Source organism: Sceloporus undulatus, chromosome 2, assembly GCF_019175285.1.
Source record: "Sceloporus undulatus isolate JIND9_A2432 ecotype Alabama chromosome 2, SceUnd_v1.1, whole genome shotgun sequence".
NCBI lineage: Eukaryota > Metazoa > Chordata > Lepidosauria > Squamata > Phrynosomatidae > Sceloporus > Sceloporus undulatus.
In genome coordinates this window covers 269564759-269589438 of record NC_056523.1, presented here as the reverse complement: position 1 = coordinate 269589438, position 24680 = coordinate 269564759, and the positions used below count along the sequence as shown (strand labels likewise).

The following is a 24680-nucleotide window of genomic DNA, read 5'->3' as shown; positions in this document are numbered from 1 at the left end:
GCAGCTGACTAACTGGGGAAATGTTTTAAGAATATGTGACAGTCTTTTTGTTGCCCTAACATTTTACTATCAGAAAAGGCTGTTTTAGAAATGGCTGCTGCATTTCTAAGAACAACAGCTACTACTACTATCTGTCACCCAGACAGCCTAAGAATACAAGTACTGCCGCCTCTTTAGTAAGTCGGGGCCAAAACATACTTCAGAAATCATCCAGCTTGAGATTGCTTTAACTGCTCTGGCACAACGCTAGTGAATTCTGGGAACTGTGTTTTTTGTGAGGCATTGAGACTTCTCTGTTAGAGGGCTCTGGTGCCATAACAAACTGCAGTTCCCAGCATTGAGCCAGGGCAGTTAAAGCGGTCTCAAGATGGATTATTTCTGCAGTCTGTTTTGGCCCTTAGTATTCAAGTTTTAAATAAATAAAATGAAACATTTGTCCCTTGTTTCTGTCAACAGGCCCTTGATTGAATTGTTTATGTTAAGGTGATAATGTGCCAAATTCAGTTATGTTGGAATAAGCATCTGTTAGATTTCTCCCTGTCAGCTCTGAGCACATACTGGAAGATGCACACACACATACACATACACACACACACACACACATACACACACACACATTAGCCAGAAAAAAGAATTACTTAGAATTACCCATAAAATGGAACATTGGGAAGCATAGTACATTAAAAAGGCTCATCCCAAGTTTAACACTTACAGTGTTTCTTTTGTCTTCACATTGGCTAATTTGTCTACAAATAATAAGCCAGACCTCAATGGATTGGAAACAAAGAACTAGAAATGTCACTGGAGGGTTTCAAAAGGGTCATTCCACCAACAAAATAATTTACAGCAGCAGATCTGGGAAGAAAAAGTTCCACCATATTAATTTATCTGCCAGCCAACATGGGTTTAGGTCAATGTTACATCTATTCTTTATCAACCTGATGGTAACTTGCACAAAAACCAAATGATTTCTGAAGAAATGCATACTTGATGTGTCAGATACCAATAACTTCATTCTTAGTTGAGCTGTTAGGATCAGATTGATGATTATGGAACATGGAATTTGTCCCACATCAATAGATCAGTGGTGAAATATCAATCCCACACAATAATTGGATTTAAAAATGCCTACCAGCCTGAAAAAAAAAATAGCTAATACAGTTTCTAAGATCTTTGTGAAATATGGCTCCATTTCATTTTTTAAAATTGATAAATTGGTTACAGATGCTGTTTTCCCCCCTCAGGCCAAATTGGACTAGGACTAGGATTCTGTTTCTGTATGCCTCTCACATATCTATGGGCAGTCATGGAAGCCAGTAAGTTGTAGAGGTTTTGACCATTGGACTATGACTCTGGAGAATTCCCATTCAGCCATGGAAAGCCAGCATACCTCACCTTTGGCTATGCCGGCTAGCGTTTATGGGAGTTGTAGTTCAACATCTGGAGGACCACATGATTCCCAGCACAAAATAAAGGGTTTAGAAAAGCAATTTCAGGGGAAGATATTCATAATTCATGATGAAACTAGTTTTTGGAAAGCAAAAGCCTTTGTCTGGGTTCTCAGAATGATCACAAAAATGGTTAAAAATAGAATAAAAGTCTTTGCTAAAAGTGAGAAAACTGCTCAGTTAGAGTTGTAATGCTTCCTAATTTTCAAAGGTTCCTGACCACAGATACTGACAACATAGTCTAGTAATGCTACACTCCTTAAGCACACATTGGTGGAGGTATGTGTGCTCTCAGTGTGTTATACTGCTGAAAGAAATTGTGTGTAAATGCAGGCCCTAAAAGGGAAAGATCAATTGCACAACAAAGATCCTTCTACCAGTTGGAGTGAAAGATTTTTATTTCTAATAACCAGCTAAAGAAACCTGGGGAGTTAATACTACTTGAATATAAGTTGACCTCGGGTAAGTCAAGGGCAGGTTTTGGGAACAAAATTATAGATTTTGATATAACACATGCATAAATTGAGGGTAAAACAAAGAGGCATATAACAAAGGATGTAAAGAACAAAGCAAAGGAAAATGACACCAAGGCATGCTGCTGTTTTATCACCCAGGAATTCAAAAAAGCTAGGAGAGCACCACAGTGGAGAGAGTAGAAGGGTTCAGTGCTTCTTTTAGGTTTTCCTGGGATGGACTAAGCGCTCCCTTCACCACTCTGCTCAAAGAAGAGGTGGTTCTTATTTTGATAAGTAAGTACAGTACTCACTTGACCTGTGAATAAGCTGATCCAGGTATTTAGGGCCCATTTTTTGACTAAAATTTGTAGACTTACATGAGTTATACAGTACAGTGGGCTCTTACCTTACGCAAAGGATCCGTTCCAGACACCTCCCACACACACACACAAAAGGGAAATTCCACATATGCTGCAGCCCCATTAGAAATAATGGATCTTGTGTTTGTAGTGCGGCGCAGGGCGTGCACCACAGGAGCACACCAGGGCTTTTTCCGGCATGGCTTTCAGCATATGGTGAAAGCTGCATATGTTGCGCCCACGTATGACACAGGTGCACTGTATGTCAAAATGCCTGCTCCATTCTACAGCGTGAACAAGCATGTGAAATCTTCTAGATGCTAAACTAACACCCAGCTTTGTTCACTATTAGCTATGCTGACAATGGCTGATGGGAGTTACAGTCCAACAACACCCAGAGGTCCTTTTTATTTTTAACCCTTATTTAAAGTTTTGAATTGCTAGACAGCCTGGCATCTGGTCAAAGGGCTAGAAAGAGTCAGTCCTGCTGTGCATTAAACCTTTCCAAGACTCTGGGGGTAGGTGTGTCTGAGTCTGGATATAGCATCCATTCTCTTGTACATCAGGCTAACAGTTCACAGTATGAGAAATTAAGGCATTTGCCCTCAACAACTGCAAACAGAAAGGCAAATCAAAAGAAAGGTCAAGCTCAGCTTTCTATACATTACAAACTCTAATTTGTACAAATAATATTTAATTTCTATAAAAATCACAGTTTCATTGGGATTCAACATTGACAAAATACAAGAACTTTGGAAGGGAAGAACAGCACATGTAAACTTCTGGTACATATTTTAGTTGTGTTCACTGATATTTAAAATGTTTGAATAATTGTTCTGCCCTTGATAAATGAAGTGACTTGCTATCTAATACCTTGGGAAAACCAGATAGCAATGTTAAACAGACTGCAGGCTGTCCAACTGAATCTACTCTGTTATTGTACTATAATCCTAAGGACCATTGATAGAAGCTAGTTGGAAAATACGGTTTGAAGTACCATATATTTTTGATTATATTTCAACCCCATGTATAAGTTAAGGGGAAGCTTGGGGGCCAAAATTATGGATTTTGATATGACACATTGCTAAGTTGAGGGTAAAACCTAGGGGCATGAAACAAAACAAAAACAAAAAGCTTCATTTATATACCGCTTCATACTGAACTAACAGTGTCTAAGCTGTTTACAACTGTAAGCTAATTGCCCCAAACAATCTGGGTACTCATTTTAGCAGCCTCTGCGGAAGGATGCAAGTCTGAATCAAGCTTGAGCCCTTTTGCTGGTATTGAACTCGCAACCTTATGGTTTGTGAGTGAGTGGCTGCAGTACAGGCATTTAACCACTGCACCACCAGGGATAAACAAAGGATATAAAGGACCAAACAAAGGAAAACGATGCCAAAGAACTTACAAAATTCTGGCAGTCATAAGTGATTGTGCTTACCCTAAAAGCTAGATGAATGTGGAGGGAATTATGATAAATGGTGGTTGTGTGGTGTGTGGGGGAGGCAACCAGGGGCAGGTGGGTTAAGAAAATGCACACATGTCAAATAGGATGAAAAAGCAAAGCAAAGAAAATGGAAATGCTAACAGTGATTATAGCCTTTAATTTCAATATGTTTGCTTTGCCTGACTTTAAGCCATAAAAGCTGATAAGCATACACAAATGTATTCTTCAAATCCTTCAAAGACCGATTCCTCTTGGCACTCCTCTGAGGGAAGCACTAAAGAGCTGCCACTGCCACCATTTTCCTGCCGAGGCATCAGAAGCGATTCTGTAGCGGAGAGAGTAGAGCAAGTTGATGTTTCTTTTAAATACTCCTGGGATAGACTATGCTCTCGCCTTTTGCCACTCTACTCAGAGAAGGGGATGGTTCCTTTTTGCATGAGAGTTAAAGTACAGTACTTGTAGGTGAGTCGACCCAGGTTTGTTGGGTCAAATTTATTGACTAAAATTTCTAGACTTATGCATTAATGAAGTCTACTTTCTGCCTCTCTTTGTCCAACAGCCAGGCTAGGCAATTTCAGTAGCTCCAGAAAATATATTTGCCCTCCCACAACCCAGGGTGGCTACCCCTTCCCATTTTTGAAAACTCTGATATCCTCCCACCATGGCACAAAATATATATTTCAAGTAAAAATGGCCAGCTGCCCTCAAGGTTCAAGCAGAATGCCATTGCGCATTTAAAGGGGCCAGGCAAGGTTGTGTCAGGCCTCAAATAGCCCTTTTAAAGAGGTGGAAGGCTACTTCTTTTTAAAAAGTTATTTCAGGACTAAACCAGGATTTGGACGAAATAGCCTTCAAATGAGAGACTTCAGAAGGCATGAATGGCCATTTTGTTTTCAGAGTTGGGGGTCCCAGGAACTATAGTGGTGAATCTGGTGGGCGGCATCCAATCTATCCATGCCCTGAAGTATTGTTAGGCTATCTTAACTTATCAATGAGAAATCACACATTTTAACCTTTTAAAAGCACAGCAATAGGAAATCAGACTATTTAGAATAGAGGTTCTCAATCTTCCTTTTTTCATATTTTATTTATAACATTTATAACATACAAATAAAATATAGCTAAGGGTATTTTTACATACTAGTCATTTCTAGTAATTAGTTATTTTTGTGAGAATAAAACCTTCTACATTCATAGTGGTTGAAAACCATTTTCTTCCTTTTAACACTTAACTTTGTCATTTTCTTTGTATCTTACGTAGTATTTAAATCACAGTATCAACAGCAATCTTTACTTTTTCAAAAAGTTTTTCATGGATCTGCTTCTTACAAAGTTACTATAGAGTCACTCAAAGTTACTCTTATCAAGTTACTAAAATGTCAGAATACAAGTATAACAATCAAAGATAAGGTTATTAAAAACCAAACAAACCATATGCTTATATCGAGTTTATATCGAGTTTACAGTCTTCTTGTTTGTGAAGGATGCAGTTGTAACTAAGTAATTACTTATGATCAGATTTAGGGTACAATCCACCTGAGTTTCATCAGCTCGGGAGCTCTAAGGCCAAGAGCCAACTGGATACTTACTTTGATGGAAGATGGATTCTGAAAATATGATTCTACATGCACATGCAACCTCCATGTGCCTTCAGTGTTTGTTCTGGAGGACTTGAAAACCTTCCAGAGCAGAGTTTTTTCTCGTGGTTTTTTCTGAGGCCATCCCACAGACCCACTCTCTTTTTCCTTTCCTCCTACTCACCGGTGCTACTGAACACCTTTACTCAGCTGCAACTTCCTTTCCCATTTAGGCACCAGTCCTGCTTTCTACTACAACAACTGCTAAAAATCTTTAGTATTTCATGATACAGAATGTTGCAGGCCATTACTATTTTCTTTTAAATACACTAATTTTGCAGTGAAAGTAAAAAAACAATCCTCCGATAACTGTACCATTAAAAAAGGCAAACATATATGCAATACAGTCAGATCCCAGGCCCCGTTCCAGACCACAAGACCTCACCATTTGTTCTGGGTTTAACCACTTGATTCTTGGTCAGCCCTGCCTTATCTGTGTCCATGTACATACATTCCTGAAGCTAGACAAAATTGTTTCTCTACACACCATTCACATCATGTCATGCTGCTTGTGGACTGAAGAAGACATGATGCAGGAGACATGGAATGCCTCCAGACACTTGGCATTTTTACTTTTTAGACAGTTTAAGGATAACTTTTAACTGCTTCAAGACATACAGATGTTTGTCCTAATAAACTATTAAATTTCTGTGTTAAGATCTAACAAGAATTGCAGTAGATGCACCAGAGCTTGAAAAATGTATTGACCATGCTGGCTGGAAGAATCACCTGGGAACTGTAAGCCAAAGAGGTAAATCTTCCAAGCTGTATTCCACACTATTGAGGATATGGTAAATTTTGTACATCCTGTCATGTTTGATCCATGCCAGTGTTCATAGTACTGCTATTTGCATTTCACATTTTCCACATTTTCACAAACTTTCCCAACCCAGCACCAAGTCACAATACCCTTTGTCGGGGCTGTCATTTTTATTGTTCATTTATTTATTCTTCAATCTTTTAAGCAGTGCTAAAACACTTTCCAACTAAATCCTGAACAATTATTTTAAAATATTAGCAAATACCGCTTGTTATAGTGCTCCATTCCTATAATAGAGTGTGTATGTGTGGGTTTTTTTTTTAAAAAAAAGAAAACACTTTCAATACCATTCCACTAACTTAACTAAAAGTAATTTCAAATGTGAGCAGAATGAATCCAGCCTTTGACAAGGTTCCCCATCACATTCTTGCAAACAAGCTTGTAAAATATGGGCTAGACAAGGTAACTGTTACATGGATTTGTAATTAGTTGTCTGGCTGAACACAAAGGATGCTCTACAATGGCTCTTTTTCATCCTGGAGAGAAGTGACCAGCAGAGTCCCACAGGGGTCTGTCCTGGGCCCAGTGCTATTCAACATCTTTATCAGTGACTTGGATGACAGAATTAGGGGCATATTTATTAAATTTGCAGATGACACCAAATTAGGAGGAATAGCTAATACCCAATAGGAAAGGATCAAAAATCAAAATGACCTTAATAGATTAGAAATCTGAGCCAAAGCAAAGAAAATCAGTTTCAACAGGGAGAAATGTAAGGCAGAAAAAAATGAAATGCATAGATATAAGATGGGGGACACTTGGCTTAACAACCGTACATGTGAAAGGGATCTAGGAGTCCTAGTAGACAAGTTGAACATGAGTCAACAGTGTGATAGAATCTTAGAACCATAGAGTTGGAAGAGACCTCAAGGGTCATGACATCCAACCCCCTGCCATGCAGGAATACTTCCCTTGATCTAAATACTATACGACTATTGATGCAGCCTAGAATCACATTGATTTTTTTAGCTGCAGCATCACACTGTTGACTCGTGTTCAAATTGTGGTCTACTAGGACTCCTAGATCCCTTTCATACATACTGTTGTCAAGCCGAGTATCCCTCATCCTATATCTGTGCTCTTCATTTTCCCCCTCTAAGTGTAGTATCTTACCTGAGGTACTGAGATACCTAAGATCAGGTATCTCATCTTCAGAAAGGAACAAGAGATGGTCATGGAGACATGTGCTAAAACAACAACAACAACAAACCAGCAAGAGCACTAGGCCTGGGACTCTGATGAATCCAGTGGCTCTGTCATTGTGGGACAGAAACTACCTTGTTTTAAAAGCAGCCTCCTCCAATTTCTCCAGGAAAATAATATCCTCCAAGTAAAGGTATCACTGATTTTGTATGTTATTGTCCATTGCTATACGGCTAATGTGGCTACTTCTAAATATACATCTCCAAGTGTTAAAAGAGCTATCCGGGCACTAAACAGGGTTAATGGGAAATGTGACTTCCATTCAGGACAGGTATATCCTACAGATGGTGTTAAAGAGACTTTCTCAGATACATATGGATTTATCAACATTCATAGAATCATACCTTTGGAAGTCCAACACCCAATCCAATACACAAAGGACTCCCAACTATCCAGCCTCTGTTTAAAAACTTTATAGGAAGGAGATGTAGCAACTAAAAAGGCCAGTGTGATTCTAGGCTGCATCTATAGAAAGATAGGGTCTCGATCAAGGGAAGTAGTAGTGCCACTTTATGCTGTTTGGTGAGGCCTCACCTGGAATACTGTGTCCTGTTCTGGGCACCACTATTCAAAGGGGATGTTGACAAGCTGGAGTGTGTCCAAAGGAGGGCGACTGAAATGGTGAAGGGTCTGGAAATCATGCCTTATGTATGAGGAGAGTCTTAGGGAGCTGGGTATACTTAGCCTGGATAACAGATGGTTAAGAGGTGATACAACAGTGCTGTATAAGTGTCTGAAGGAGTGTCATACTGAGGTTGGAGCAAGCTTGTTTTCTGCTGCTCCAGATACTAGGGAGCTTATCACTTGGCTTATTAATTCAGTTTACCTCTCCCAGTTTAAATTTCAATTTGGGCTGCATCATGATCTTATCAGAAGGTTTTTGGTGGCAAATTTGCCACCCAAATACAGCCTGGAACCTTCTGACAGTAAGAGCTGTTTGACAGAGGAACCTATTCCCTTAGAGTGTGGTGGAGTCTCCTTCATTAGAGGTTTTTAAACAGAGGCTGGATGGCCCTCTGTTGGGAATGCTTTGATTGTGTATTCCTGCATGGCAAGGGGTTGGACTCAATGGCCCTTGAAGTCACTTCCAACTCTAGGATTCTATGATTCTAACTGTTTGTCGAGAACAGTATCCTGTTACTTCTAAATGTATTAGAAATCTACCATTAAACATTAATGTATAAGGTTGTGTTGTCATAAGATGAGGTGACACTGCTTTTCAAAAGGGACTTTCTGGTTGGTTGGTTGGTTGGTTGGTTGGTTGGTTGGTTGGTTGGTTGCAAGAAGGTCTCCTTAGTCCATCAGTGAAGCCTTGTCCTAGGGACAAAAGGGCCACACTGAGAAGAAGGAGTTGACAAAAAATACAAGTAGGGTTTGCATACCCATGAACTCTATCTCCTGTATTGAGACAAAAAGTTGCCTTTTCCATCCAGTTCAAGTCTGAGATAATAATGTTGGGCATTGCAAGCTTTGTTTTGAAAAGTAAAAATAATATTGTAAATGATGAAACAAAATTAGCTTATATAATAAGGCTAAAAGAAATAAATAAATAAGCCAAAAGATAGACAGGAGGTTATGTTTGCAGCAACATCTGCTGCTGGCAGGTGCTAAGAGAAAAGAAGGGGCAAATCAGAAGATGACTGCTCACTAGATAAGATGCTTGCAGAAAAGTTACTATGCAGTTCTATATCTGAGGCCTATGGGGCCTATATGATCCCACTTTTTTTCATCACGTGTGGAATAGTTATTTTTTGGAATACAACTCCCATGGGTATGTAGTAACAGTCTGAATATCAGAATTAAGATGGAGAATATTAGAGTTACTCATTCCACCCTTTTGATACTTCAAATAGTCAAGCCAAACTTCATGCACAGACAAGTCCCAAACAATCCTCTGTGAAGTCGAAGGCTTTCATGGCTGGCATCCATAGGTTTTTGTGGGTTTTTCGGGCTATGTGGCCATGTTCTAGCAGAGAACTCTGCTAGAACATGGCCACATAGCCCAAAAAACCCACAAAAAACAATCCTCTGTCATCCCACTTTTTCAGCTGCTTTTATAATAACACAGGCGGGATACAGGCTTTGCACAGACCGCCCGAAAAGGGCAGTCTCCTGCTGCCCTGGTTTGCTGCGCAAGGGAGCCACAGCGGACAAACTGTGCAGCTCCCTCGCGCAGCAAAAAGAACCCGCAAAAAGTGGGTTCTTTCTGCGGTGCAGTTGTGATGCCGCAAGATGCCAATGGCACACTTGCGGCATCACAAAGGTGCTGGGATGTGTGGACACTAGGCGTCCGTCACATCAAAATGGCAGCGCCCGTATGTACAGGGCGCCACCATTTTGACACCCTCGTTACGTGCGAGGGGCAAGTCACGTCTGGAAGTGCCGCCCATTGCATGTAATAATGGCGCCCTGTAGGGCCCGTCTATACAGCGCCACAGTATCTTTCTCCTCCTCCCTCTTTCCCCTTTTATGCTCAGTTTACTTCAATTGCTACAAACAGAGATGGAAGTACAAAAGTAGTTTGCATTCAGTTAACTCAGCAGAGGTGAAAAGAGCAGAATGCTGCCCTTAGCAGGATGTTCAGGCAAAAGCAAACTGCTATTGCCTCTCCTAGCTTATGTGTTGTTTCTCAATAGTAACATTTGCAGTCTTGAACACACTGTGAATTTGCTTGGGCGCACATGCCCTATTTTTGTTGCAGGGTATGAACCTGTGGTTGAAGAGTTAAATCTTTCCCCATTTTGGGAAATATAATATGATGTCTGTAGAAGCCTGAAAAATTGATATGGGTCTTTTCAGGTATTTTAGGTTAGAACATGGACAAGTGACTCATTTTTACAGGAATGCATGACCATGGCTGAGTAAACATAGTATGACGAATGGGTTTTTGGCCTCTAAGGAAAAAAAAGTTGAAAAAGTTAAAGTGGGAAGGAAATGGTGGATGAATAAATAAATACAGAGTTGCAGAGCTTTCTAATGAATGACTAAAATATCACAGCACAAGGGGAAAATGGAAGTAAACAATGTTCTTATCGTGACCCCAGACTAGGGCTTGTAACTCAAATCTTTTCTTTTTCCTCACAAAATAGGAGAGGCTATTTCTACTGTAGGAAACAAAGTAGTTGCTATTTCTTTAAAAAATGAAGACTTTATGGAAATTCTTCCAGTCACTTAGTTCTGATATAATTGGAACTAAAGGGGGGGGGGGGTAGTCAACATTGGATGACAGGTAGAAGGAATCTTTATCAGGTTTGGAGATGACACAAAACCAGGAAGGGTGGCTAACACACTGGAAGATAGGAATAGAATCAAAAAGGACTAGATAAACTAGAAAATTAGTCAGAAATTAATAAAATGAAATTCAGTAGAGACAAATGCAAAATTCTACATCTAGGCCACAGGTATATGATGAGGGACACATGGCTCAACAATACTACATGCAAAAAAAGCCCTTGGGATTATTGTTAATCACAAATTGAACATGAACCAGCAGTGCAGCAAAGAAAGCAAATGTTATTTTACTCTGGATTAGCACAAACATAGTTTCCAAGTCAAGAGAAGTAACAGTCCCACTATATTCTGCATTGGTCAGGCCTCATCTGAACTACTGTGTTCAGTTCTGAGCACCTCACTTTAAGAAGGATAGAGAGAAGTTGGAGCAGGTTCAGAGAAGGGAAAGAATGATCATAAGACCTACGCGAGGGCAGTTAACAACAACAAGTGAAATTATTGCTTTCATCTTTTATAGCTGAAATAATATTGCATTGCTGTTGATATTAAGGTGGCACACCAGAATCCTGTCTGGGTGTTCTCCATTTTCCCATAAACATGTACAAAGCCAGTTCTGTTTGTTGCAAAAGAATATTACTCACTTCTTGATAAAACTGTTCAGATGGCAAAACAGCAAATTGAGTTACCAGAGCTCAGTTGCTTGTTCAATACTGTAATTTATTTTACACATTTTGTGTCTTTTTTTTGTGAGAAAAGTAGGCAATGATTCTAGCTTTGTGCAGTGGCAGTATCATAGCCAATGACATTACTCTGAGGAACAATTATTGCTAAATTAAAAACTGGATTAGGTAAATGAACCAATGACTCTGAAGCACCCTCAGTTCTTACTGTGTCTTTGGATACTTTCACAGGTCAGCATTTCACTTCCCCTTCTGTACTAGCTTCACTTTATAGAAGTGCAGGATATTTAATTAAGCAAATATGTAAAAATCCAAAAGAAAAAACCCAGAGCTGCTGAGGTTGCATGACTAGACATAAACCCAAATGGTGAGCTTGTGCACACAGTAGAAATGCCCTCTTGCAATGATGTGGCTGTATAATGGGGAACCTATGTGGCTTTCCAAACTGATTTCAATTTGATAAAAACAGGTGTGTGGCAGAAAAGGGGTCAAACTGGAGCAGGGATTCCACACAGTGGAGCTGGGAAACAGCATAGATTCCAAATGAATTGTTTATGTGACTAGTAATGCAATTACAGCGCATTCAAACTTCTTTCTCTTTAACACCCACTTGACTCAGAGCAACATTTTTCTCTCCAAGAATTGCTATCACCAGCCTTTTTTCTTCTTGATTATCTGAGGGCAAGAGATAAATCTCTGTTTAGTTACTATGACTAGAAGCAAAACAAGATACAGCAAGATCTTCTTAAAGGCTCTGGAATCAGACATTTTTTCAGTGATTTCACTACCGCTTTTGTTTTGGTGAAAGCAATCCCTAAATTAAAGGATATTGAAGCCATCCATCTGCAAAGGAACATCCATCTGTAGAATAAATTCTTCATGCAACAAGTAAGTACTTCCATTAAAGTGTGTGTGTGTGTGTGTGTGTGTGTGTGTGTGTGTGTGTGTAAAACTTTAAAAGAACTAGAGGCTGCACGATATGGTCATGAAAGATGGTGTAAATGGCTTTAAAAGACAGTATAATGGAAATAGTGGGACATAGATCTATCAACAGTAATTGTTCATTTACAGTTTACAAAGCAGGACCTGCAACATAATGCTGCAATTCAGAATGTTTTTGTTTAGGATTCCAGTTAGACATACACTCTTTTTTAAGGACACTCCATTTATTCCATTCTCTCTTCCCCCTCCCCAGTTACCATCACCAGTCAGTCAGCATTATGTATGCACTAAGCATTTTCAGCCCTAACTGGACAATTTTTATAGGGCATGGGTGGAGCGTGATTTTCCTCTGCAGTACTTTTTCTTAACAATTTGAGAGGTATGGGGGTTCTTCTGGAAATCTTGGTCTGGTCCCATATTCTTGCTAACATTATCTTCATATGTCGATGGCTTAATACATAAGAATCCAGGCTTAGAATCCAGGCTTTGAGTAACCTACTGGGTGACCTGAGGCAAGTCATACTTTCTTACAGCCTCAACAGGCGATAAAGGCCAGCATTGGGGCAGAGTGGGGGCACAGCATCTGCATGATGCATGCCTCAACTACGCCCTCATGCTGGCATGACACTGTGCACCCCACCACATGGCAGGCAGCATCACAGGGCTCCTCTGGCGCTGTGTCCAGATGACACAGCACCAAAGGAGTGCCAAAAAAACTGTTGCACTGGTGGCTATGGTGCCCTTTCCACAGCACAAAAAGGAGCTGCTTTTTGCAGCTCTTTTTTGTGTTGTGGAAAGGCCAGACCGGGGGCATGGTGTGTAGTTGCTAAGGCCCCAATCTGGCAAAGAAAGAGGCGGCTGCAGGCCACCTTTTAGGGGCGGTCTCTTCAGCCCCTAAGTCTCAGATCTTCTTCTGAAGAAACTTTCCAAGAAACCCTCATGATATGGGGCACCTTAGGGTCACCATAAATTAGAAATGACTTGAAGGCACACAACAACGACGATTGGGATTGCCCTTTTAGCCCATCCTTCATCTTGGCAAGTCTTGTTTCTTTTCACTCTTAACACTCCCCGAGCAACTGTGTAGTAAGAATGCTGATAGATGTTGTTGTAGTTGTGTGCCTTCAAGTTGTTTGTTTTTAAAAATGCTTTGTTCCTGTTGAAAATGTCTGAATCTCTTGATAAATTGTAGTTCAGATGTTTCATATTGGAGCCTGCCTTTCATTTATTGAAAATGAAAGTCAATGGGAGAAATGTGCTCCCATTCTGACATTTCCAATATCAGATTTGTGTCACTTTATTCTTCTACATAGAAACAGACCTATTTGTCCTACAAAATGCAGTAGGGCATTTCTAACAAATGATACAGAAGATGGGAAGAAGAACAGGTAGGCTTTCACTTGGTTCTGTAGTTCCTTCTGGTATCTCTTAAGGGGTGTTTGAAAATTCTTCATTAATAACAGCCATTCAAAAAACAGTTGTGGGGTGGTGACACAGATATTCTTGCACTGGAGTGCTTATTAATGCATGTAGTGTTTTCTTTAACGCATTTATTTCTATTAATATAAGAGAGCTGAATTTCTTGATAAACTGGAGTTCAATTTTCTTTACATTATTTTCTGCCTTTGAGGTCATTGTTGTGTGTCTTCAAGTCATTTCCAACTTATGATGATCCTAAGGCGACCATATCACAAGGTTTTCTTGGCAAGATTTGTTCAGAGGTGGTTTGCTTTTGCTGTTCTTTGAAGCCAAGAGAGTGTGACTTGCCCAATGGGCAAGTGAGTTTTCATGGCTAAGAAGGGATTTGAACTCTGGTCTCCAGAATCATAGTTTAACACTCCAACCACTACATCACTCTGGTTTTCTGTCTTTGAAGCATGGCCAGTCCTCCTTATTCATGGAGTCTTTATCCAAAGCCACAGCTTGAAACTATTAAAACATAATAAATTCCAAAAAGCAAACCTTGATTTTACCATTTTATACAAGGTATACCATTTTACTATGCCACTGTATTCAATGGGACTTGGAGCATCCATAGATTTTGGTATTCAAGAGGGTCCTTGGTATCTCAGCAGACACCATGACCCCACTGTACCATTGTTCAAAAAGGACATTTGTTCCCACCTTCCTTTCTGTATTGCCGTTTCTTATATCTAGCATGTGTCCATTTATTCTTTTGCTAGTGACTGGTTTTCCTGTGTGGAATGCAATATGGCATTGCTGGCAAAAGATGGCATATCACATTGGACAAAGAGCTGATGTAATAAAATTTATTCGGTCTTTGACCAGTATAAAGAGTTGATGTATAAACTCTTGATGTTGTAGACAGCTTTTTTTGGAACCTGTAACAGCATTACTAAAGTAGACATCAGGGCTATGTGGACATCTGGGCTTTCCACAAAGTCTGGTTCCTGTATCTGTATCCATAGATTTTGGATAAAGATACAGAATACTAGTAACAGACACAGATAATAGATACAGATACTAGTAACAGAATTTACAGTTACCATGTGTAGCTACAGTTTCTTATAGAAAGAAGAAAGGACTGGAATTTGCCTGTTTCTAACAAGAGGTAGTTAAACAAATTCTCTTGCAGCATCTAGAGATTTATTATTTAATGGATTAGAGCCCATCTCATCAAATGAGCCCGGAAATGATCTGCCAGACAACTGAATTAATTCCCTGCTTTCTATGGGCCAGGACTGATTTCTAGCTAGGAGTGAAAATATCTTCTAGAGGTGAAATCAAGGTTCAGCATTCCAGAACTGGGACAACCACCCATCAACTTGCCATGTAGTTATTCTTTTGTCAGCTATCCCACCCTTATGCAAACCTATTTGGTAATACAGTTGGTCTGGATAGCCATAGTTGTTCTGTATACAAAATAGCTGTTGCACCAAGCAGAAAGAGTCCTGGGTGATAAATTGCTTTTAAACAGAGTCCCTCTCCCACCTGCTGTTTGAGGAGTGAAGGACGAAACAAAAGCTAAAACGAAAGCCTCAATTAGAGTCTCTTTTGCCATGCGCACACATACATACACTGAAGGAACCTCCAGGTTTTACCCTTGACTTATCCATGGATCATGGCAAAATCCATAATTTTGGCCACACAACCTGCACTCGACTTATACATGAGGTTGATTTATAGTCAAGTATATATGGTAATAGTTTATCGCACTCTTGATGTAGCATATTTTAGTTAATAGTAGGGAAGTAGCAGCACTAAATTATTTTTTAGAACAACTTTAAAGAAAATAAATAAATTATGATATTAAATGTACACTTACAGGGACAGGTTGTATTCCTCAAAATATATATTAGAAAGTAAAGAGCTTGAGTGGTGTAGCTATTTGAACACTGAACTATGACTCTGGAGATCAGGGTTCAATTCCCCATTCTGCCATGGAAACCCATTAGGTGACCTTGGGTGAAATACATGTTCTCAGCCCCAGAAAACCTTGTGTTAGGTTCTCCTTAGAGTTCCCTTAAGTCAGAAATTACTTCAAGGCACACAACAACAATAACAACAAAATCCTATTAGCTTGGAAGAGTGTATAGCAGAATCAGCTGTATGCCTAGGCAGAAGAGCCGCTGGATGCAAGGAAACTGTCACCCATTGAATGATATCCTCCAACAATTCACAGAAGAAAAACAGGACATATTGGGCCAAACAACATGGTCAACATGGCAAAAGTTATTAATGAGGAAGAATACACAGCTAGGAGAAGCAAACTTTGCTTTTATCTGAGCCTAAGCAGTGGTTCTCAAAATGTGGGGTAGGACCCCTGGGGGACCGCAAGAGTTGCTCAAGGGGGACGAGAGACTTGGAGGCCCTGATTCCTCCTCCTCCACTTAATAAATTTTTTTCCCTCCTGGAAGGGATGAGAAAGGCAAGGATGATGCTTGAAGCCTCTGCCTGAGGGATGAGGAGGAGAGCTATTTTGTTATAAAATGTTAATATGTGAATATAAATGAATGCACACTCTAAACAAAATATTTTTAGTCATATACTACAACACAGCATCAACAAATAGATGTAAAGGGGATCACAAGGGCAAAAAGTGTGAGAACCACATGCCTACAGGGAAGTACAATAATACTCTGGGCCTTTTCACACTGGGGTTTTTTGAGCTCAGGAGTATGGTGAGTGCGCATTGGCTGATGCGTGTTCACGTTATATCATGCTGTATTTTCACACCCGGTTGCTTTCCATCAGAGCCCCTTGTGTCCTCCTTCCACGGGGGTTCCAAACTGAAGCCAGCTGGCTCCTCGTTTTAGTGAGTCCGCCAAATTAGTGGATTGATGGAATCCGCATTGACGGCCAGTTCAAAACCTCTGCTGTTGGGCTTGGTGTGTAAATCCAATCTGCTGGTCCTCCTGAAGACCAGCAAGACCCCCGGGTTACAAATTTCCCATGATGCTGTGCTGGAATTTCCTCCCAGTGGCCCTTTCCGCTTTCAGGGGAACCCCCGGGGCTGGGGAGCGATTTTTCCATTGGCCGAGATAAGCTGAAACCTTTTGTGGAGGTGGGGGGGGGATAAGCATTTCACTTTTTTATTATGTTATATGTCATGTATAAACTCGGGCGCATATATATATATATATATATATATATATATATATGCGCTCTTTTCCGTTGGTGTATGTGTGTGTGTGCAGCAATTCTCGTGATAAACGTGCTAAACAGTGCCTCCTTCTTCACCCGGAAGTTTAAAAGTTCGCGACCCGTTCAGAGCCCCACAGAGCATGCGCAAGGCTGCCGATGCGAATCGGTCAATACACATTGTATTGGGCTGGTGTTGTGGTAATCCAATCTGCACTTGCCTCACTTTGCCTGAATACGCATTGCACTAATTACCCCCGATTCGAACCGACTCCGCAACCCCTCAATTCAGAAGGCCACCCAGGTGTGAAAATACAGTGCGATATAATGTGAATACGCATCGGCCAATGCGCACTCACCCTACTTCTGAGCTCAGTGTGAAAAGGCCCTCTCTCCCTTTGAATGCAAATTACTTTGCACTCTGAAGTCATTTTGCAGCAAATGAAGTAAAAGGGTGTATGAGAGTAAGAAAGGGACATTTTAAAAGCAGCTGAAAAAAAGATGATTTAGGATTAACTGGGACTGTCCCTGACATATTGGGACAGCTGAAGGGTATGCTGAATAAAAGTACTAATTACAACCTAAGGAAATGTGTTTAGGATTGTATAACACTGTATACAATTGTGATCAAGTGCAGCCCTATGAATTATTTCTTGGAAGTAAGAATCACAAAGAAACACAGAATTAACTGCCAAGTAAGATTGCATATTTCCAGTCTGTTCAAAGGCAGAGTGAATTCAGATACACAGAATCATAGAATCGTAGAGTTGGAAGAGACCACAAGGACCATCCAGCCCAACCCCCCTGCCATGCAGGAACTCCCAGTCAAAGCATCCCCAAAGACATCCAAGGAGGGAGACTCCACCACTCTCCATTCAGGGAGGGTGTTCCACTGTCGAACAGCCCTTACTGCCAGGTATGTCCTCCTAATGTTGAGGTGGAATCTCTTTTCCTGTAGCTTGCATCCATTGTTCTGTGTTCTAGTCTCTGGAGCAGCAGAAAACTCCATCCTCAATATGACACCTTTTCAAAACAGGGCAATCATATTACCTGTTAAAGATCTCTTTTACAGACTAAATATACCCAGCTCCCTAAATCTTTCCTCATGAGACATGGTTTCCAGGCCCTTCACCATTTTGATGGCCCTCTTTTGGACATGCTCCAATTTATCAACATCCTTTTTGAATTGTGGTGCCCAGAACTGGACACAGTAGGGCCCAAACAGACAGGCCAAAATAAAGCAGTTTTGGGTCACTTTGGAGCCATGCCAAAGCCACGCTGCAGTCCTAAGGACTGCAATGTAGCGTTGGCGCAACTTCTGATCTCTTAAAATGTGTGTGCCATTTAAACATACCACTATGCTCCCATCTTTTTTGTCCATGTGATAAAGTCCAAAGCACACAAAGCTTAAGCAGTGTTCCAAATTTGAAAGCTCCTTTTTGCTGCTACTTGTCCCCTGCTGCCACATGCTCTAACTCCTCACATCCACCATGGTCCTAAATGCCCTTTGTCTTTCTTACGCACAAATACTTTTACTGAAGGCCAGTCTGCTCCTTATACTTTTTATACAGAATTTTTTTTTTCAAAAAACAAAAACAAAACCCACCACATGTACTTTTTGTGTAGAATAATTCCCTGAAAAACTTTGCAATCTGTGAAGAATCCTTGGCAGCAGTCTGCTCATTTCACAGAGTTTTCTTGAGCCCTAGGAAATCTTGCAGGAAAACATAATATGAATATATTTTGTATTCCTCCTGGTCAGGCAGGCCTCTCTCCAAATGGCTTGTTTCCTGAAACCTGGGGCTGCAGTAGTAGGGAGATGTTCTAAAAAGTGGATAGCTCAGACATAAAACTTGGGGATTGGAAGCATGTGTCCCTCCTGATGTAGTTGGATTGCCAATCCCAGCAGCCATTGCCATCTGGGGAATGATGGGAGTTGCAGTCCAATCACATATAGAGGGCTACATGATTCCTACACTGATCTAATTATTGGTCCAACTAATGTTAGACCCATTAAATCAACGGGACCTTGGTAAGGCAATAGTTCTGTGTGGTCCATTGATTCAATGGGTTTATACATAGTGGGATAACAAATGGATTTAGGCTAATATCTCCATTGCATGTTCCACTACTGTCAGATATCCAGGTAGTGTTTTTAAACTACAAGATTTCTTGTCTCAAGAGAAGACAAGCAATGTTGTTTCTCCCCATCCTAAAAGTAACTTGTGATTTAAAAGGCGTGTGACTTGAATGAAAGTTCCTGATACTGACAGTTGTTTTATTTCATCTTGATGAATAGCAACTACCAATGCTTTGAGAAAAGCAGAGACAGGACTGCCTAACTCTTTCCTTTTCTGTTATTTGGCCAAACCAAACTGGCCATTTCTTATCTGATTTCCCACATCAAAATAGAAAATATCAGAAGAAGAAACACTTTCCCTGCCTCCATGGTTTGAAAAACAGCAGGGGACAGACACAGTTCTGAGCAGGAAGAAATGATTAAACATCTGTACCCCATCTCCATTACACATCAGGCTGCTCTCATTCAGTTGTGTGTTTTTTTTAAACATTACAAGAAATTCCAGAATATTTGTGTTTCTGGCATGGATGTAACCAGGATGAAATTGGAAAGATATGTGTTTCCATCTGGTGAACAGAGCCACCCACTACATTTTCTGTTTAAATGAACTTTTAAAAAAATTGTAACAGGAAGACTTCCATTTTTTAAAAAGGAAAATGTTTGGGAGGGAAACATATTTCTAAAAAAAACCCTCAGTGGCAGCTTTCCAGACTTTGCATATCTTAATGCTCTCAGGTCTGCCTGCTAATGACTCCCTTTGCTTTAGGGAGGAATTCTCAAGAATCATTATAGCTTTTATTTAGAGAAGAAAATTAACCCCTATGATACCACCCTGAATTTAATTATTTTTATCCATATCTTTCCTCTGATTTCCTATAGACCAAGTATTCCCAACTCTGGCATCCTGCCAGATATGTTGGATTATATTCCAGCCCATCATAGACAGTTATGCAGTTGCAGTCCAAGACATGTCAAGGGCACTACTCTGGAGAAGATTAGAAACAGAGGGGAATAAGTAGCTTCAATTATGAACTTAAATTTATACCATTTTAAAAGGGTTAATCCCCAAATAATGTCAATATATTATATAAAAATCAGCCAATTGGCCATGCTAGCTGCAGGATTCCAGGAGCTGTAGCCCAAAAACATACATTTTCAAGGCTGAAATATTTGTATCATGGTACTAACAGGTCTTTGGAAAAGACATCTCAGTTCTGAAAGACCATAATTAGATTATGAAAGCTGGACAGTGAAGAAAAAGGACAGAAAGAGAATCAACTCATGTGACTCTACAGGAACATTTTACAGATGTCACAGACTTCCAAAAGGACACATGAATGGTCCCTAAAGCAAACCAAGCCTGAACGTTTCCTTGGAGCCAAAATGACCAAAATAAGTCTGTCGTAGTTTGGATACATCATGAGATGGCATTAGAAAACATGGTGGGAAAAGTGGAAGGTAGTGGAAAAAGAGGAAGGTCGCACTACAAATGGATGACTCGAACAAGAAAGCCATGGCTTTGAGTTTGCAAGACCTGAGCAGGGCAGCTGATCCATAGAGCTTCCATAAAACTGACTTGACAGCAACTTGAGATGAGTGAGCAGGTGCATCATTAGTTTGGGGAATATGCAACTTGGCTATGTGAGAGGGAGGCAATATAATTTGTAAGATCCAATACCTGCTATACCAGTAATAACTGATAGAGACCCCAGGTATGTGAAACTATATGACCTTTTATTAGAACAAATATAAAGAATACACACCCGCAGATAACTCCTCGAAACAATCAACACAGAGAGCTAACCAAATAGGGGAGTGAAATGGGATAGCAGACTTAGGGGCTCACCAGTCGGCCCTTTCCTCACCAGAGCAGGGCTGCAGCAATCACACGCTGTGATCCCGATCTGGCCTTTCTGCGATACAAAAAGAAGCCACAAAAAGTGGCTCCTTTTCACATCAGGCAAAAACCATAACTGAGTATTTCTTGGCTAAGAAAACACTGTGAAATTCATGGAGTCACCATAAGTCAACAAGCAACTTGAAGGAACACAGACACACATAGACCTCTGGTCTGACCGAGCATGATTTGTTTCATATTTTATGAACTAAATTGCTCCAAATTAGAAGTTCTGTGATTGCAATTATTTATATAGTTCAATTCTTGGGTGTTCAATAAGATATCATAAAATAGCTCTTCTGTGAGTTTAATTTCACTGGGACCAATTTACTGCAACATGCTATTGCCAGTGTTCAAAGATCCATAATATGCATGTATTCTCTGGATAGGAACAGATTTACGCTCATGACCAGAGGGTACAGCCAGTAGCAGAAGAAACCATTTGATTCTTTGAAGTCCTATCTGGAATATGGGAGCACCACCTAGCGAGCAACGCTGGTTATAGTTCTTGTTTCTTTAGAAAGGTGTAGCATATACATTTACAGAGAGACTTGGATGAATGCAGTGAGATCTTTGACAAAGGGTGGGATATAAATACTTTAGTAAATAAAATACCTAGACTAATTAATTAGCCCAATACGATAAAGCAGAATGTCTAGTTTGGAGATTGTAAAGCTCCTTGCTGTTGTCATTTATTGTTGTTGTTAACTGCCCTTGAGTTGATCTCGACTCATGGCGACTCTGTGGATGAGACATTTCCAAGACTCTTTTCTCTACTGCTCCACTTAGTTCCTGTAAATTCATACAAGTGGCCTCCCTAATAGAGTCCATCTATCTAGCATGTGGCCTTCCTCTCTTTCTACTTCCCTCCACCTTTCTTAGTATTATTGTATTTTCCAATGAGATGTGCCTTCTCATGATGGGGCCAAAGTACGACAGCCTTCCTCCTTAAAAACAATTTGAGTAACTGCTAAAAGCTGCTATCTCCATTTCATTGACCTATTGAAAAAAAATCAATTTTTCAATATAGTATTATGAATAACAGCACTTTCAAGCAAAGAGCTGTATGCTTATGAGTTTTCTTTTCTTTTCAGCAATGCAAATAAAATTATGATGCAACAGTTGTTTACCTTCATTTTTTTTCTAAAACAGATAATGATGTAATTTCATAACATATGCCAAAATCTTGATAGGCTGTTTCTCCACTTTCCTCATCTAAATGTTTGGATAGGTTCCACGTTTGTTTCATTTTCAGACGCTATGATATTTGGGTTGTTTTTAATCTCTCCTTCTTTGGAAATTGCTAATGGAACAATTTTTTACATATTGTTTACAGGTATGAGACAACTTTTAAATCACATCAAGTATGGAAAATACCCAGAGGCAAAAAGGTAAATATATTAGTGAGACACCACTGCAAGAAATTCAGAAGCAAAAATCTTTTCCTAAGGGACACCATGGGTAAATATATAGACTTCCTTTTCCAATATTTTAGGCCTGGGTGCACCTATTCACTTACTCATTCATTCATTCATTCATTTCTAACAAACTGTATTACTATTACAGCTAAAATTTAATATTGTTGCCAAAAGGAGACTCTGATAACCAAATATTTAATATTTTCTCCTTTCTGTCTAGCTTCTCCCAAACTGATTTTCTTTCTTCATTGCACTGGCCTGGCACAGTTGTTTTCCTATGCCATTGTTGGAGCATATGATTTCAGTAAATGTAACCATTCAGCTATCATAATGGAATACAAGCATCTGCTACAGGTATGGTATTACTTTGCATGTTATCTTACAGGTTTTCTGGCAAAAATAATATAAAAGAGCAGAATGGGACTAGTATCAGTTTGAGAATGGTGGATCTGCTGCATGACTTAAAATTCATTGTTTAAATGGTATTTTTATATGGAACTACAGAGAACCCTATATCACTCAAGAGTCCAAGCCAGTATGAAATTTCCTTCTAGCATATACAAATGCTTTGGCCTGAACTTAATGAATAAAGTAATAATAGTGAAGAGTAATAAGTCTATTTTAAATTCTTATGGATTTAGAAAGTTTTAGGTAGTTGAAAACTGATTTTCAACTCTTCTCCCCCATCCATGGTGAAATATATACATTGATCATATGTATGTTTGTGTGTGTGTGTATGTGTCTTCAAGTCATCTGTCACCTTATGGCAATCGCACGAATTTCATATGGTTTTCTTAGGCAAGGGCTACTCAGAGGTGGTTTTGTCAGTTCTGTCCTCTGAAAAATAGCCTACAGCAGTTGATACTTGTTGGCAGTCTCCCAGCCAAATACTAACCCTCTTTAGCTTCCAAGCTGTCAGGATCTAGTGCCATATGGATCACTCATATGAATATTAACTTAGAATAAATCTCCATTATTTCAGCATAGGATTGCAAGAGTTCGGTCCACTTTTGTGCATTTTTTTCACTTGAAAATAAATCCCAGTGAATTCAATAGTGCTTGTAACCAACGAAATGGGCATAGAATTGCAGGTTTAGGGTGGTTGCAATTAATCTTGAATGTAAACCAACCAGATACCTGAAAAACGTATCTGTCTGTGTATGTATAGTTCTACTTCTATACATACTTGAAAGGATTCAAGACAATCTTTGCTGAAACTTTATAGAATGCTGTTGAGTGAACAGAGTTTCTTAACTACATCTGTAATTTCTTTTAGAAAAGTATGAAAGAAGATCATACAAAGGTTTGTTTTCTTCTATTTACTTTCTCTTCTAGTCCTTGTCAAATTGATATTGGGCATTATGTGGGTACAACTGTGTAAAGGGAACACTTTATTTCTAATGACGAAATCTGAATTGTGGAACCTGGAGTTTCAAGAAACATTTGTGAGAAGGGGGGAAACATGCAACATTTTGCTGCAGGATGACGAGAAACAAAAATGATCAACTGGACTTCCAGTAATGGTCATGCTGGTAACCTATTAATTAAGGTTATATCTTGAGAAAATTATTATTCTTAATAAAGAAATAAAGTATATTAGAAAGTTGCTTTAAACCAAACATCTGGATGATGCAGGGCAGGGGGCTATAGTTATTAATTATAAACTTTCATAATGCACATGAAAACTTTCTTTCCCTCCCTTAAAATCTGTTTTAAATCTAATATATATACTATTTTGTTCTGTCCCTTTTCTCTAGACAATTATTAATTGCTGCCCCTGGACGAGAGTGAGTAGTTTTCTATATTATTTACTGGGTAATGGGTGATGATCATGATGGGCACAGTGCCAAAGTGGTTAAGGGCAATACCAGCTATCACCAGCCCACTCTTGCATAGTTTTATTGGTACCCTTATTTTCCCTTCAATTTGTAGTTCTACTGTCTTACATTCATTCATTCATTCATTCATTCATTCATTCAGTGGGAAGGTTGGGCATATCAGGTACCAAGCCTTCTTCAATAGTACAGTATCTGGATTGAAAGTATCAAAGTCCTTCCTTTATTGAAAGAAATAAAAGGTAACCAGCACTGTTTGTGTCTTTAAAATATTTCTAATTTTCTCTCTTAAAAATACCTGTATATGTCTGGTGGTTAACTGAGCCAATGCTTTTGTGGACAAGCATTTAACACAAACAGATTTTATACTCTGCTTTTGTGGGATTATTGGTCACTGGACTGTGTGGGGTTTTTTAAAATGCATTTTCCAGTGCTCTCCAAGATGTCGCTTTTATTCAATATTGTAACACACCTACCTTCTTATGTCTAGTTCTGTTTGAATTCTACACCAGACCATGGCTGGATAATGGTTAAATCCATGACTGTTAGGATGAATGGAATGTTTCAGTGTTAAAATCAATAAAACCTTTTCAAAAAAGAATACTGGATCTATGGTATACAGTTAT

At 39.5% G+C, this 24680-nt stretch overlaps 1 long non-coding RNA gene across 1 annotated transcript; it reads left to right on the top strand.

The window, feature by feature from the left end:
* Positions 1-12004: 12004 nt before the first annotated feature.
* LOC121922275 lies at positions 12005-22482 on the top strand. Its single transcript, XR_006102132.1, has 3 exons — positions 12005-12168; positions 22138-22192; positions 22440-22482. It is a non-coding gene; the product is annotated as an uncharacterized LOC121922275 (long non-coding RNA).
* The last annotated feature ends 2198 nt before the right edge of the window (positions 22483-24680 follow it).